We start from the raw sequence: 18,278 nt of genomic DNA, 5'->3' as shown, positions 1-18,278 counted from the left end.
CTCTACATATGACAGACCCAAGTGGTAGCCCAGCCAATAGCTGCATTACCGAAAAGCACCTTAAATAATAAATGACTACCTCAAATATAAAGTTAATGACACAAAACCATTATCCCCATCGCTCAAACATCACAATCTCCCCATGTATTTATTTTCATTTGCTTTGGAGATGGAATAAAGATTTATTTCAGCTGAAGCCTTAAAGCCGAGTGCTCAGGAAGCCAAAGGATCAAATTCTTATTCCGAGCAGATTAACCGGCCCGAAAACCTATGATACATAATGATAGGAGGGATGTGAGAAGTAATGAGCGCTGGCGGGACACAAGATGAACCCCGGCTTCTCAATGACATGAGTTCAGGCCAATAATACTTCATAAATCACAGCCGCATTGTAATAAATATTTATCTGCTTGTAATCAGCGTCCGTCTGCCGCCACCTAAAACGCCGCTCCGCCGCTGAATTATACTTATAACCTGATCGATAAATCCTTATTAATTTCATGTATAGTGTCATGGATCACAAGATTTCATTAAGATTAAGAGGCTCGCTCTCGACTTGAGGACTTGGCCGTGGGTGATTTGTTTTGTTTTTTTCTTAATAATATTTACATTTTTGTAGGATGTTTTGAATTTCTATTTGTTATTTATTTATTTATTTATTATTGACCTTCAGCATAACATTGCCATGTGACATCAAACTCTGTAAAACTCAACCCAACAAGTTAAAGCGGTACTCCGGCAAAAAAAAATCTTTCAAATCAACTGGTTTCCGAACATTATATAGATTTTTCACTTACTTCTATTTAAAAAATGTAAAGTATTCCAGATCTTATCAGCTGCTGTATGTCCTACAGGAAGTGGTGTATTCTTTCCACTCTGACTTTCCAGTGCTCTCTGCTGCCACCTCTGTCCAGTCAGGAACCTTCAAGTCCCAAAATTTCCAGTGGCCAATAAGTCTCCAAACGTCTTTATGATGGACTCTCCTTAAGGAGAACTAGTATCCCTATGACCCATATTGCATAACAATACAGACCACTTATGCTTTATCAAGACAAGTTGTGTCAAGTCAAGTGGGGTGAGAGCTATTTTGCATATCCTTTCTTCCCACTGTTATGCAATGTCATACAAGGTCAGCAGCGCCGGAACCTGAGGATAATGCATGCTTTGCCAGACTGGACCCCAGGACATACTGTAGAATCAATTCCCAAGAGTGGAGACAGCACTATCAACATGAAAAATGTGATGTTTATTAACACCAGGAAATGCAACATTTCTGCAACGCACAAGCGAAACGTCTCCTGTGACTAGTGCAGACTATAAATCAGGGCATCTATGACTGGTATAGACTATAGGAGAACCGTCAAAAGCTAATACACTGAGATATGTAATGGGTAATTTGTTGCATTACATTACTTGCCCTTTTTGGCTCCTCGGGGGCGGGTCCTGTTTATCAGTGATTGATAGACCACTTGGTTCTGTGACTGTGGGCCTACTTACAATAATTCTCCTTCTACTCTATGGAGCATATGGCTCCTCAGGGCCGGGTCCTGTTTATCAGTGATTGATAGACCACTTGGTTCTGTGACTGTGGGCCTACTTACAATAATTCTCCTTCTACTCTATGGAGCATATGGCTCCTCAGGGCCGGGTCCTGTTTATCAGTGATTAGTAAATCACGTGGTTCTGTAAAGGTCTACAAGATGGCTCAAGGCTGCCTGTAGACAAGCACAAATGATGATCAGTGATTGATCAAAGCCTTCACAAGGCTCCATCGGTCATTCGGAGAAGGAGCCATTGTCTGCCCTATAACATGGGGGGGATGCCCGGCTGATGGACAATGATCTTCCAGCATGCGAACGAAAGGGCATTATTGTCCCATTTGGTCGATAATCACCCTGTTAAGGGCCTAACCGTGAGAACACTTAAAGAAAAGAAAGCCCTATCCAGCCATTATTTGCATTGTTTGTTCTTTTTGGTTCCCAGGGGGCAGGTCCTGCTTATCAGTGTTTGGTAAATCACTTTTATGCTGTTATGGCCCTATTGGACAGCCCACGACCATGTGTATATCAGTATTATCTTCAGTGATCATCGCTCGTTCACAGAGCCTGATTGGTCATGTGTCTCTATTTGGCAAATATATATGGGTCACACATCTCTTATTACAGGGGTAGATGTGTTGCCAATAATCAATGAATTTTTAGCATCTCAGACTTGCAAAACTATTGTTCCCATTGAACCCAGAAGACCCCATTAAAAAGCCCTGTCTAGCCATTTATTGTATTGCAATTTTGACCCTTTTTGGCTCCTCGGGGGCGGGTCTTGTTGATTGGCAGATCATGTGATTCTGGAACTAGTACCATGCTGCCCCTCCTCCTCCCCACACAGCTGACTTTTTCATCTGAATTCCACAATCCCGAGCTTCATAAGATATTTAACAAAAACATTTGTCAATCATTTTACAAGGAAAATCCAACATTCATCTCGTGGTGTTATTAAATCAAATTATTATTACCATAATAACATTACACCAATCAATATTACAACAGCCTAGCAATTATACCGCTGCTAGAACAGCCAGGAAATGAGTTTTCTGTATGAAGAAATGCATAATAATAGCACTTACGCAAACAAAAGCAGATTTTCCCCCTAATTTAGCCTCTCAGGCGGCCATTACTACTCCAGCAGACAATGGGCTAGCTTTATCAAACCCAACGAAATCTTACAACGGCCGTGTCATAGAACAGCTTGACTTCCTCCTGCCTCATATTCAATGGGCAAGCGTGTCCTAAGAACATAATTTTACATATGGTTAATATAATGACTGGCCGGGAGTCTATGCTGAGCGGGGGAGGGGAATGGCTGGGAGGGAGGGTATTGATCCCATTGTGGGGATTCTATGTAACAAAGCAAATAATTGAACAACAAAGACTTTTGTTGTATTCTCACAAAACATTAATAACTGAAGTCAAAATGTCATTTTCAGGACGCACCAGGTATTGGCACAATGTACAGCAATTTCCCATATTGTGTTGAGTCGGCAAAGTACAGAAGATTTTTCTTCTTTTTTTTTTTTTTCTAATTTCCAGCAGGGATTTTCAGGCCGTTCTAATATCACATTAACTTCTGGTAACTTAGGTTTTATATGAGGGTCTGGTCAAGGCTAAAAAAAATTACGGATAAGGTGCAAGGAGATTTAGTCCTAAAATCACTTCTTTTTTTTGGGGGGGGGGGGGGGAGGGGGGCATTTTGTTAAAGGGGTACACCAGAGGGGGAAAAATCAACTCATGTCAGAAAGTTTCTTCTATTTAAAAATTTCCACCCCCCATCCCCAGTGATTTCTAGAATATACCATAGACACCATGATGAGCAGTCTGGGATATGAAAGGATTGGGGCGAAGCGTTGAATCCAGTCCAGGAAGGGAATGTATCTATAATCCTAGGAGTTATTTTAAAGCTCAGTCAGGTAATGTTAAAAGGCGAGGGCGGGAAGGGTCACAGAAGAGATGTGGAAGGAAGAATGGGAAGAGGCTCGTCTTTATCTCTACAGGGAATCCGGATGGAGCGTGCTGATCCCGCCGTCACACCAGCAGAACAAAACGCACAAAAGTGTAAATCACAGCCACAATTACATGGCTAACGAGTAATAAGAAGACGCCAGGACCTTAAAATCCAGAAACATCCTTAAAGGGGGTGCAGAGGTGGCATTCAACCCCGTTCCCGGCAGGACCCCTGCAGCAGAAGAACTCGGCGCTGCTATAAATTGCATCTAATGAATGGCGCTGATTTTGCATTGGGGCCCAGGAACTTCCAGCTCGAGCTCCAGGAGGTCTGATAAATTACAATGACAGATGCAGCATTGTTTGCTGAGCTCTACATCTTCAGTACCTGGAGCTTGATATCTTCTCATTCAGCCGCCTCCAGCTCCCATACTGACAGCCAACCTGGATTAGAAAGGTTTTATTGTTAGGAATAATCTGAAATTAATTCTTATGCAGCTCAAAACACCAACGCTTGGTAGCCATTGACTGGAGAAGAACAAAGCCATACATTATTAGGCTATGTTTACACTACGTGTATGTACGGCCGCATATTTTTCGCGGCCGGACATATACGTGTAAAACTCCGGCCGGGATTTACGCAAGTTGCGGCCAGCTAAGTACGGTCCGCAAACTCACGCCCGTAATTTACGTACGCTTCCCGAGCGGCATACGTAGCGATCTGACAGCGGTATTTTACTAGGATATCTTCGGCTAGCCCCGGACACCCCACAGAACCTTTTGGATCGGCAAATCAAAGTGTACAAAAGAAGAAATCACCACTCCGTACGGGACCGCATGTTACAATACGGGCGTAAGTTACAGCATTTCCATCCCGAAACAATGGTCTGGTTCATTTTTTATGGCGCCGCATATGATCCGGGCGTAAGTTCTTACGTAGTGTGAATTGTGCAGCCGTAGATCCTATACTTTCCATTGTACGCAAACTACGTAAATTTCCGGCCGCTTATTCACGGAGCGCGCTACGGCCCGAAATTTACGTAGTGTGAACATAGCCTTAGGCTGGCCATGGGCACAATGAAGGAGAACAAAGCCATACAGGCCACTGCCCGTGCAGGTCTCTATAGAGAACCACAAGGCATTATTAAGCTGGCCATGGGCCGGTGAGAACAAAGCCATACATGCCACTTCCCGTGCAGGTCTTTATAGAGAACCACTAGGCATTATTAGGCTGGCCATGGGCACAATGAAGGAGAACAAAGCCATACAGGCCACTGACCATGGAGGACTCTATAGAGAACCACTAGGCATTATTAAGCCGGCCATGGGCTGGGGGAGAACAAAGCCATACATGCCACTGCCCGTGCAGGACTCTATAAAGAACCACCACATATTAGTAAGCTGGCCATGGGCAGAACAGAGAAAACAGTTTGTTTGTCAGCCTCTCCAAGATTATTGTTTCCTCATAACCAAGAGGTGTCTGGTAGCGGCTTATTCTTGTTCCCACCATAGTTGGCCAAGATGAATGGGGAAATATGTGAAAGAGACTGGAGAGACAACGTATCGGCTGAGACTAAAGAATTCATGGTTGACCTGCTTAACATCTAAACCGGATAGAAATTGTACATAGATACATCTTTGTGTTCTATAAGGGTGTCCATATGCATCTAATGGTGGTCGGCTGATAGATGTCTCTTCCGATACTCTGATGTTCGGTTTGGACAAGTGTGCATCAAGTGTGTTCTCAATGGAGAGAGAGAACATAGACTCTCGTGTCAGAAACTAAAAAAGACCGTGAGGGCGGAGCTATAGAAATCCAACATGTCTGATTGGAGATAAACAATTGTTTTTAACCTTTGATTTAGCCAGTTTATTGTATTTTGGCAAAAAAGTTTGGTTTGGATCATACCAGTTTGTACCAGTTTGTGCCAAACTCAAACTTAAAGGGGGTCAGGAACTGTCCAGGGCAGCAGCAAATCCCCATAGAAAACCTCTCCTGCTCTGGACAGTTCCTGACATGGACCACTTCCTGCAGGGCATACAGTAGCTGATAAGTACCGGAATACTTGTGATTTTTAAATAGAAGTAAATTACAAATCAATATAACTTAATGATTTAAAAATGTTATTTTTATTGTACCCCTTCAAGCTCCCCCAAGCAATATAGTCATTGAAAATTCTTTTCTCATTCTCCCATCCATATGTAAGCTCGGCTGTAGGCACGCTGTACTTAAAGGGAAAATGGCCACTGTCAGACTGCTCTGGGTATAGCCAATCTTCTGGAGAATAGTAGTTACGAATCCTCTATGTCTGATCCTCCTCTCGGCTGAGGTTTGCCATCAGGCCATCAGAGATCAGTAGGTTTCTCCATTATACTTAATGACAGAACTAATAGTTCTGCAGGACCTGACAGCCGTCCAGATGTATGGGGTTATCCTGACTTTCCACCAATGGGAGATGTCAAGGAAAGAATGTATCAATGGACGACCCCTATGCCGTACAGTGGGGTCACGGTTATATTCGGGGCCAGGATCTGTCCGGGAATCTTTGCCGTGTACATCATGGTCTTTGTGTCCTTCTCACACTTGTCTTTGTGGCTTATTAATGATGGCCGGGTGGTCATTATAAAGCTGTAAATGAGCAAACAATCCAGTCTGTGTGTCGCCTCCGAGCCTCAGCCGCGTCTCTTCTCTCCACAAACAACAGGCGTCTATAGACGGAGAACAATGACCGCCGAGCCCTTGTACTTGGTTTCCAGTGTTCATTGTGTCATGTATAAATGACGTCCGCGCGCTTCTCGGGCAGCCTTAACCTCTCATCCCAAGTCGCCTGCGCTAAGCAAGATCACAGATTGAGAAAACCCTTGAAGCGCGTCAAGACAATATAATTTCTCTGGTCCTGTCTGCGTCGTACAAGCGGAAAAAAAATGTTCTGTCTATGACTCAATCTGACGGTGACTCCTCTGATGATCATTACTGCCCAGAAGGAGAGACGCACAGACCGCCATTCACTTTCCATCAGCCTCCAAGTAAGCGGCAACACCCAAGCGGCATAATAAGTGGCTTATCCCCCAATGGAGCCACAATGTGCCCCCCCCAGCTATAATTTATTAGTTATTCTTCGTCCTCTTAATAAGACAGGACGTTTCCGCAAGAAAGTCATTAGAACACAAGATTAACCACAGACGCTTCATCTGCCGCGATGGAAGGAGAGAGGGTGAGGGGGACGAGGCCGGAAAGTCCGGGCGCCCTCATATAAGTATTGGGAATTAGCTGCTCTCCTATCCAAAGACGTACAAAGTCAATGGTACTGGGGGGACACCAGCGTCTTCTACACAATAAAGATGGTGTGTATGTGATCAGACCATCTCCTATAGCTGGAGACCAATCCGGGGGCATCATATTGTTATGTGCTTAGGAAGGGGTGTGGCTTAACTGAAATGGGGTGTGGCTTGAATGCAACCAAAAAGTGTCCAAATTGACCAAAATTGGGTAAAATCAAGTCAACAAGTAAGTGTCTAAACCTAGTCACTACTCTAGGGGTGCTGCACATTTGTTAACCAACTGGAGACACCAACGCGTTTTTAGGCCGAGTGTAAACAATCTTCCCCAATGTGTTTATATCGGAGAACCAGTGCTCCTCTAGCTATTGCATGTATCAGTGTATTCTCTCCAGTCTGACACAGTGCTCTCTGCTGCCACCTCTGTCCATGTCAGGAACTGTCCAGAGCAGGAGAGGTTTTCTATGGGGATTTGCTGCTGCTCTGGACAGTTACTGACATGGACAGAGGTGGCAGCAGAGAGCAGTGTGTCAGACTGGAAAGAATACACCACTTCCTGCAGGACATACAGCAGCTCATAAGTACTGGAAGACTGGAGATTTTAAATAGAAGTAAAATACTAATCTCTATAACTTTCAGCTGTTTTAAAAGATTATTTTTCCCCCATTGGAGTACCCCTTTAATTTCTATGGGCCCAGCCAGTAACTTGTCCCCTGTGGACAGACATGTAGATGCATTCAGACAATCATATCATTGGATATCATTTGTAAATGTTATAACATGACGGCTGTAAACCACGTTGCATCTCCTCGTAGAATTTCGTATTTTGCTTCCACCTTGTCTCTGAACGTTCCCACTAATCGCAGTTTCTTACACGACCTTCAGGGTATTAAACCTGCTGATTCCAGAGGCGGGAGTCCACATAATAGTGCCGCCACATACAGCTACAGCTTATACATGAAGAGTCAAGGACGGGGCCTGAGCAGTAGAGAAGGGGCTTCCAGGTCCCCCCTCTCCCAGCGGCTTCATGATTCACAATATACAGTGACCTCCATCCCTCGTTGTGGGCCGCAGCCTTGAAATGCGCTGCTCGCCGTCCTGCTCAGCCAATTCTCCCTGTAAACAAGGTTTTCTATTTTTGTTGCTTTAACAGAGGAGCAAATTCCTATAACTTTTATACATAGTAACGTCATGTAGGAGAGGTGACAGAAAGACTGCTTAACCATCCCTGGTTATCCCTGTGCTGTGACATCACTGTGTATTATCCCTGTACTGTGACATCACTGTGTATTACCCCCCTGTACTGTGACATCACTGTATTATCCCTGTACTGTTACATCACTGTGTATTACCCCCCTGTACTGTGACATCAATGTGTGTATTATCCCTGTACTGTGACATCACTGTGTGTATTATCCCTGTGCTGTGACATCACTGTGTTTTATCCCTGTACTGTGACATCACTGTGTATTACCCCCCTGTACTGTGACATCACTGTGTGTATTATCCCTGTACTGTGACATCACTGTGTGTATTATCCCTGTACTGTGACATCACTGTATTATCCCTGTACTGTGACATCACTGTGTATTACCCCCCTGTACTGTGACATCACTGTGTGTATTATCCCTGTACTGTGACATCACTGTGTATTATCCCTGTGCTGTGACATCACTGTGTATTATCCCTGTACTGTGACATCACTATGTATTATCCCTGTACGGTGACATCACTGTGTGTATTACCCCTGTACTGTGACATCACTGTGTGTATTATCCCTGTACTGTGACATCACTGTGTGTATTATCCCTGTACTGTGACATCACTGTGTATTATCCCTGTGCTGTGACATCACTGTGTATTATCCCTGTACTGTGACATCACTGTGTATTATCCCCCTGTACTATGACATCACTGTATATATTATCCCTGTACTGTGACATCACTGTATATTACCCATGTACTGTGACATCACTGTGTATTATCCCTGTACTGTGACATCACTGTGTGTATTATCCCTGTACTGTGACATCACTGTGTATTATCCCTGTACTGTGACAACACTGTGTGTAGTATCCCTGTACTGTGACATCACTGTGTGTAGTATCCCTGTACTGTGACATCACTGTGTGTATTATCCCTGTACTGTGACATCACTGCGTGTATTATCCCTGTACTGTGACATCACTGTGTGTATTCCCCCTGTACTGTGACATCACTGTGTGTAGTATCCCTGTACTGTGACATCACTGTGTATTACCCCCCCTGTACTGTGACATCACTGTGTGTATTATCCCTGTACTGTGACATCACTGTGTGTATTATCCCTGTACTGTGACATCACTGTGTATTATCCCTGTGCTGTGACATCACTGTGTATTATCCCTGTACTGTGACATCACTGTGTATTATCCCTGTACTGTGACATCACTGTGTGTATTATCCCTGTACTGTGACATCACTGTGTATTATCCCTGTACTGTGACATCACTGTGTGTATTATCCCTGTACTGTGACATCACTGTGTGTATTATCCCTGTACTGTGACATCACTGTATATTATCCCTGTACTGTGACATCACTGTGTATTATCCCTGTACTGTGACATCACTGTGTGTATTATCCCTGTACTATGACATCACTGTGTATTATCCCTGTACTGTGACATCACTGTGTGTATTATCCCTGTACTGTGACATCACTGTCTATTATCCCTGTACTGTGACATCACTGTGTATTATCCCTGTACTATGACATCACTGTGTGTATTATCCCTGTACTGTGACATCACTGTGTGTATTATCCCTGTACTATGACATCACTGTGTATTATCCCTGTACTGTGACATCACTGTGTATTATCCCTGTACTATGACATCACTGTGTGTATTATCCCTGTACTGTGACATCATTGTGTGTATTATCCCTGTACTGTGACATCACTGTGTATTATCCCTGTACTATGACATCACTGTGTATTATCCCTGTACTGTGACATCACTGTGTATTATCCCCCTGTACTGTGACATCACTGTCTATTATCCCTGTACTGTGACATCACTGTGTATTATCCCTGTACTATGACATCACTGTGTGTATTATCCCTGTACTGTGACATCACTGTGTGTATTATCTCTGTACTGTGACATCACTGTGTATTATCCCTGTACTATGACATCACTGTGTGTATTATCCCTGTACTGTGACATCACTGTGTGTATTATCCCTGTACTGTGACATCACTGTGTGTATTATCCCCCTGTACTGTGACATCACTGTGTATTATCCCTGTACTGTGACATCACTGTGTATTATCCCTGTACTGTGACATCACTGTGTATTATCCCTGTACTGTGACATCACTGTGTGTATTATCTCTGTACTGTGACATCACTGTGTATTATCCCTGTACTATGACATCACTGTGTGTATTATCCCTGTACTGTGACATCACTGTGTGTATCATTCCCCCTGTAAGTCAGTAAATTAGTAATTATGACCATTTTCCCCCCTCCCCCTGCAGGATGCCGGGTTTTAGCAAACGCCAGACTTCTTCTTTAAAGGAGATCCTACATGGAAATTACCATCCAATCTGTAGCCATCAGCGTATAGGGCAGAAGGAGCCGATCAGATTAATATATAGTTTTATGGGCAAAGATTTAGCAGAACTTCAGAGAAGAGCAGCTCATTCAGAGTCTGTGAGTCCAGGGGGCGGGCCTACAGTCACTGATTAGTACCACCCACTGGACTCTGGAGGTTTAAATTAATAAATTACAAGTTCTACTGCCTCTTTTCCCCCAAAACTGTACATGGATCCGCTCAGTTCATTTAGTTCTCAAACACGCCGACTGCAGATTGGACGGAATTTTCGAGGTGACAATTTCCCTTTAAGAAGAGTGACGTGGTCAGCAATTTGGTACAATATTATCCATAATGCGCCTTGATAATATAAAACAGTCACCTGGTTATTATGAAATGCAAATAATGGCATATTCCAAAGATTCCCAGCGGTTCTCCACTCTCACATCTCTGCTCTTTCATCAAGTGCCCGCCAAGAAATTACAGCCAAGACCCTCCGATTCGCACACAATGTAACCAAGGAAAAGCCCATACAGCGCAGCATTCACAGCCCTGCGTGGCGCCCCGATAAAACATAAAAGGCCTACGTATTACTGTACTCGTACGCCAGGCCCGAAAATTATAAAGGGCTGTAAAATACAAAGTCATGTGTTTAAAGTAAAGAGCGGAACGCTAATGGGAACCCTGCGCAGCCAAGTTAAGTCCGGGTACTCAGTCTTCTTTATTGGAGAGAACGTTTTAAGCTGATTTTGTGCTCCATTTTTTTTTTCTTAGAGGAATTTCTATAAAACGACCAGGAAAAAAAATGTACAGTAAACAATATAAATTCTGATACTATTGTAAAAAACATCATGATGATCAATAAATAAGGAAGATTGTTCTTTTCAATTCTTCTACTGGCAGAAAATAAAAGAAGGAATAAAAATTACTAAATAAGAGTCGTCTCACTCAGGTTCAGAAGGAAGAGGCTGTATTCCCTCTATAAAATACATGTATGTGCACAACACTACAACAATGTAATTCTCTACAGAAAGGATGGATAGGAGATAGATAGATAGATAGATAGATAGATAGATAGATAGGAGATAGATAGGAGATAGATAGATAGATAGATAGATAGTCCAGAGGAAAGCCGCACATCCGGAGGTAAAGGCGTGGGTGCCAGCGAAGAAAGTCCCTTGGCTAGGGATCCCAAATACAGTCCACAGAAATCCGCAGCACTCCAACATGTGGTAAGAAAAGTTAAACTTTTCTTACCACATGTTGGAGTGCTGCGGATTTCTGTGGACTAGATAGATAGATAGATAGATAGATAGGAGATAGATAGATAGATAGATAGATAGATAGATAGATAGATAGATAGATAGATAGATAGGAGATAGATAGATAGGAGATAGATAGGAGATAGATAGATAGATAGATAGATAGATAGGAGATAGATAGATAGATAGGAGATAGATAGATAGGAGATAGATAGATAGATAGATAGATAGATAGATAGATAGATAGATAGATAGATAGATAGATAGATAGATAATAGGAGATAGATAGGAGATAGATAGATAGATAGATAGATAGATAGATAGATAGATAGATAGATAGATAGGAGATAGATAGATAGATAGATAGATAATAGGAGATAGATAGGAGATAGATAGATAGATAGATAGATAGATAGATAGATAGATAGATAGATAGATAGATAATAGGAGATAGATAGGAGATAGATGGATAGATAGGAGATAGATAGATAGATAGATAGATAGATAGATAGATAGATAGATAGATAGATAGATATAGTATAAATTTAGCTAGAGCAGCACAACTTGTTGTAGGAGGGTGCCCGCAGATGGTCTTGACCAAGACTTCCACAATATATAAAAAGGATCGCCCACAGCACTCCAGATAAGTTGAAAATTCACAAATATTTTATTCCATGATGGTGCAGCACAGCATACAAGTCAAAAAGTGCGACGTTTCGACGACCTACCGTCGTCTTTTTCAAGCATGCTTGAAAAAGACGACGGTAGGTCATCGAAACGTCGCACTTTTTGACTTGTATGCTGTGCTGCACCATCATGGAATAAAATATTTGTGAATTTTCAACTTATCTGGAGTGCTGTGGGCGATCCTTTTTATAGATAGATAGATAGATAGATAGATGGGAGATAGATAGATAGGAGATAGATAGATAGATAGATAGATAGATAGATAGATAGATAGATAGATAGAAGATAGATAGATAGGAGATAGATAGATAGATAGATAGATAGATAGATAGATAGATAGGAGATAGATAGGAGATAGATAGATAGATAGATAGATAGATAGATAGATAGATAGATAGATAGATAGGAGATAGATAGATAGATAGATAGATAGATAGATAGATAGATAGATAGGAGATAGATAGATAGATAGATAGATAGATAGATAGATAGATAGATAGATAGGAGATAGATAGATAGATAGATAAATAGGAGATAGATAGGAGATAGATAGATAGATAGATAGATAGATAGATAGATAGATAGATAGATAGGAGATAGATAGATAGATAGATAGGAGATAGATAGATAGATAGATAGATAGATAGATAGATAGGAGATAGATAGATAGATAGATAAATAGGAGATAGATAGGAGATAGATAGATAGATAGATAGATAGATAGATAGGAGATAGATAGATAGATAGATAGGAGATAGATAGATAGATAGATAGATAGATAGATAGGAGATAGATAGATAGATAGATAGATAGGAGATAGATAGATAGATAGATAGGAGATAGATAGATAGATAGATAGATAGATAATAGATAGATAGATAGATAGATAGATCTGCAAGCTAGTCTGTCTGGTAAAGTTGTACCACACTGTGCCTTAAATGTAAATCAATTCTTATGTTGTAGTTCACAGCCACCACAGCAGTTGTGTACGGATGACAATAGTGGAGTGTTGGCCGCCCGTCTTTTTTGGCCATTAGCCAGTAGTAGCTGAGAACAGAGGGAGGGCTCCTCTCCTCCTGATCCCTATTACCTGGGCTCCTCTCCTCCTGATCCCTATTACCTGGCTCCTCTCCTCCTGATCCCTATTACCTGGCTCCTCTCCTCCTGATCCCTATTACCTGGGCTCCTCTCCTCCTGATCCCTATTACCTGGGCTCCTCTCCTCCTGATCCCTATTACCTGGGCTCCTCTCCTCCTGATCCCTATTACCTGGGCTCCTCTCCTCCTGATCCCTATTACCTGGCTCATCTCCTACTGATCCCTATTACCTGGCTCCTCTCCTCCTGATCCCTATTACCTGGGCTCCTCTCCTCCTGATCCCTATTACCTGGGCTCCTCTCCTCCTGATCCCTATTACCTGGGCTCCTCTCCTCCTGATCCCTATTACCTGGGCTCCTCTTCTCCTGATCCCTATTACCTGGGCTCCTCCTGATCCCTATTACCTGGCTCCTCTCCTCCTGATCCCTATTACCTGGCTCCTCTCCTCCTGATCCCTATTACCTGGGCTCCTCTCCTCCTGATCCCTATTACCTGGGCTCCTCTCCTCCTGATCCCTATTACCTGGGCTCCTCTCCTCCTGATCCCTATTACCTGGGCTCCTCTCCTCCTGATCCCTATTACCTGGCTCCTCTCCTCCTGATCCCTATTACCTGGCTCCTCTCCTCCTGGTCCCTATTACCTGGGCTCCTCTCCTCCTGATCCCTATTACCTGGGCTCCTCTCCTCCTGATCCCTATTAACTGGGCTCCTCCTGATCACTATTACCTGGGATCCTCCTGATCCCTATTACCTGGGCTCCTCCGGATCCCTATTACCTGGGCTCCTCTCCTCCTGATCCCTATTACCTGGGTTTCTCCTGATCCCTATTAACTGGGCTCCTCTCCTCCTGATCCCTATTACCTGGGCTCCTCCTGATCCCTATTACCTGGGCTCCTCCGGATCCCTATTACCTGGGCTCCTCTCCTCCTGATCCCTATTACCTGGGCTCCTCTCCTCCTGATCCCTATTACCTGGGCTCCTCTCCTCCTGATCCCTATTACCTGGCTCCTCTCCTCCTGATCCCTATTACCTGGCTCCTCTCCTCCTGATCCCTATTACCTGGGCTCCTCTCCTCCTGATCCCTATTACCTGGGCTCCTCTCCTCCTGATCCCTATTACCTGGGCTCCTCTCCTCCTGATCCCTATTACCTGGGCTCCTCTCCTCCTGATCCCTATTACCTGGCTCATCTCCTACTGATCCCTATTACCTGGCTCCTCTCCTCCTGATCCCTATTACCTGGGCTCCTCTCCTCCTGATCCTTATTACCTGGGCTCCTCTCCTCCTGATCCCTATTACCTGGGCTCCTCTCCTCCTGATCCCTATTACCTGGGCTCCTCTTCTCCTGATCCCTATTACCTGGGCTCCTCCTGATCCCTATTACCTGGCTCCTCTCCTCCTGATCCCTATTACCTGGCTCCTCTCCTCCTGATCCCTATTACCTGGGCTCCTCTCCTCCTGATCCCTATTACCTGGGCTCCTCTCCTCCTGATCCCTATTACCTGGGCTCCTCTCCTCCTGATCCCTATTACCTGGGCTCCTCTCCTCCTGATCCCTATTACCTGGCTCCTCTCCTCCTGATCCCTATTACCTGGCTCCTCTCCTCCTGGTCCCTATTACCTGGGCTCCTCTCCTCCTGATCCCTATTAACTGGGCTCCTCCTGATCACTATTACCTGGGATCCTCCTGATCCCTATTACCTGGGCTCCTCCGGATCCCTATTACCTGGGCTCCTCTCCTCCTGATCCCTATTACCTGGGTTTCTCCTGATCCCTATTAACTGGGCTCCTCTCCTCCTGATCCCTATTACCTGGGCTCCTCTTGATCCCTATTACCTGGGCTCCTCCGGATCCCTATTACCTGGGCTCCTCTCCTCCTGATCCCTATTACCTGGCTCCTCTCCTCCTGATCCCTATTACCTGGCTCCTCTCCTCCTGATCCCTATTACCTGGGCTCCTCTCCTCCTGATCCCTATTACCTGGGCTCCTCTCCTCCTGATCCCTATTACCTGGGCTCCTCTCCTCCTGATCCCTATTACCTGGCTCCTCTCCTCCTGATCCCTATTACCTGGCTCCTCTCCTCCTGATCCCTATTACCTGGGCTCCTCTCCTCCTGATCCCTATTACCTGGGCTCCTCTCCTCCTGATCCCTATTACCTGGGCTCCTCTCCTCCTGATCCCTATTACCTGGGCTCCTCTCCTCCTGATCCCTATTACCTGGCTCCTCTCCTCCTGATCCCTATTACCTGGCTCCTCTCCTCCTGGTCCCTATTACCTGGGCTCCTCTCCTCCTGATCCCTATTACCTGGGCTCCTCTCCTCCTGATCCCTATTAACTGGGCTCCTCCTGATCACTATTACCTGGGATCCTCCTGATCCCTATTACCTGGGCTCCTCCGGATCCCTATTACCTGGGCTCCTCTCCTCCTGATCCCTATTACCTGGGTTTCTCCTGATCCCTATTAACTGGGCTCCTCTCCTCCTGATCCCTATTACCTGGGCTGCTCCTGATCCCTATTACCTGGGCTCCTCCGGATCCCTATTACCTGGGCTCCTCTCCTCCTGATCCCTATTACCTGGGCTCCTCTCCTCCTGATCCCTATTACCTGGGCTCCTCTCCTCCTGATCCCTATTACCTGGCTCCTCTCCTCCTGATCCCTATTACCTGGCTCCTCTCCTCCTGATCCCTATTACCTGGGCTCCTCTCCTCCTGATCCCTATTACCTGGGCTCCTCTCCTCCTGATCCCTATTACCTGGGCTCCTCTCCTCCTGATCCCTATTACCTGGGCTCCTCTCCTCCTGATCCCTATTACCTGGCTCATCTCCTACTGATCCCTATTACCTGGCTCCTCTCCTCCTGATCCCTATTACCTGGGCTCCTCTCCTCCTGATCCTTATTACCTGGGCTCCTCTCCTCCTGATCCCTATTACCTGGGCTCCTCTCCTCCTGATCCCTATTACCTGGGCTCCTCTTCTCCTGATCCCTATTACCTGGGCTCCTCCTGATCCCTATTACCTGGCTCCTCTCCTCCTGATCCCTATTACCTGGCTCCTCTCCTCCTGATCCCTATTACCTGGGCTCCTCTCCTCCTGATCCCTATTACCTGGGCTCCTCTCCTCCTGATCCCTATTACCTGGGCTCCTCTCCTCCTGATCCCTATTACCTGGGCTCCTCTCCTCCTGATCCCTATTACCTGGCTCCTCTCCTCCTGATCCCTATTACCTGGCTCCTCTCCTCCTGGTCCCTATTACCTGGGCTCCTCTCCTCCTGATCCCTATTACCTGGGCTCCTCTCCTCCTGATCCCTATTAACTGGGCTCCTCCTGATCACTATTACCTGGGATCCTCCTGATCCCTATTACCTGGGCTCCTCCGGATCCCTATTACCTGGGCTCCTCTCCTCCTGATCCCTATTACCTGGGTTTCTCCTGATCCCTATTAACTGGGCTCCTCTCCTCCTGATCCCTATTACCTGGGCTCCTCCTGATCCCTATTACCTGGGCTCCTCCGGATCCCTATTACCTGAGCTCCTCTCCTCCTGATCCCTATTACCTGGGCTCCTCTCCTCCTGATCCCTATTACCTGGCTCCTCTCCTCCTGATCCCTATTACCTGGGCTCCTCTCCTCCTGATCCCTATTACCTGGGATCCTCCTGATCCCTATTACCTGGCTCCTCTCCTCCTGATCCCTTTTACCTGGGATCCTCCTGATCCCTATTACCTGGGATCCTCCTGATCCCTATTACCTGGGCTCCTCTCCTCCAGATCCCTATTACCTGGCTCCTCCGGATCCCTATTACCTGGGCTCCTCTCCTCCTGATCCCTATTACCTGGCTCCTCCTGATCCCTATTACCTGGGCTCCTCTCCTCCTGATCCCTATTACCTGGGCTCCTCTCTTCCTGATCCCTATTAACTGGGCTCCTCCTGATCCCTATTACCTGGGCTCCTCCGGATCCCTATTACCTGGGCTCCTCTCCTCCAGATCCCTATTACCTGGCTCCTCCGGATCCCTATTACCTGGGCTCCTCTCCTCCTGATCCCTATTACCTGGGCTCTGCCTGTTATTATGTGCATGCGCTGGTCGCTCACATCCTCCTCTGTGTTGCGCCTTTCTGTAACTTCCAATTAGCGACACTTAACAGCTGCTAAATGGCGTAATTGCCTGTTGTTACTTATCCTCATGTAGCATCAACCAAGATTTTAATTGAATGCAATTTACTGCTCACAAGTCCATCGGCTCCGCACAAAAAACTCAAAGTAACAGGAGACGAGAGAAAATCCATGATCTCCATGCTAGGGGATTTTTTTTTTTTGCCGAGCCAGAAAGCTTGTTCAATAACATTGGCGTGCGCATGTCACCAGGGGAGGCGGCGGAAAGCTGCGACTTAAAGGGATCTGTCTGCACATGAAAGTGGAAAGGATTTATCTGGCCAGTGGAAATTTACCGCGCAGATAACAGGGGCTTACTCATGTTCCTGGAAAGGGATTGGGGCGTTCTTGTCTTCTCTCGCCTGTATGCTGTTGTTAGTTGTGTTTTTTGTAAAGATGCCATGTAAATAGGGAGAAAAAAAAAAGACTAAATAAAATGCACCATCTGTACACAGACCTGACAACTTGTTGCCAGTGGCGTACCATGGCAGACCATGCAGCTGCTACAGGGCCCAGGCCCCAACAAAGAGTGGTCTTCCGTCATGGTACGCCACTATCAGAGCCCCCTCCTGCTCGCATAGCACCACCACCCCAGGGATGACAACCCCACCCAATCACTGCAGCACCTTACCAGCTGCCATCCCTGATCCCGGTACTCACCCGGCCGGTGCAGCGTTCCTGAATTCTCTATGTCTTTGGCTATGTCTATGGCTGTATTTGTAATAATAGAGGT

Source organism: Dendropsophus ebraccatus, chromosome 11 (assembly GCF_027789765.1).
Source record: "Dendropsophus ebraccatus isolate aDenEbr1 chromosome 11, aDenEbr1.pat, whole genome shotgun sequence".
Classification (NCBI taxonomy): Eukaryota; Metazoa; Chordata; class Amphibia; order Anura; family Hylidae; genus Dendropsophus; species Dendropsophus ebraccatus.
The sequence above is the reverse complement of the archived record's forward strand: the minus strand, read 5'-3'. Positions refer to the sequence as shown.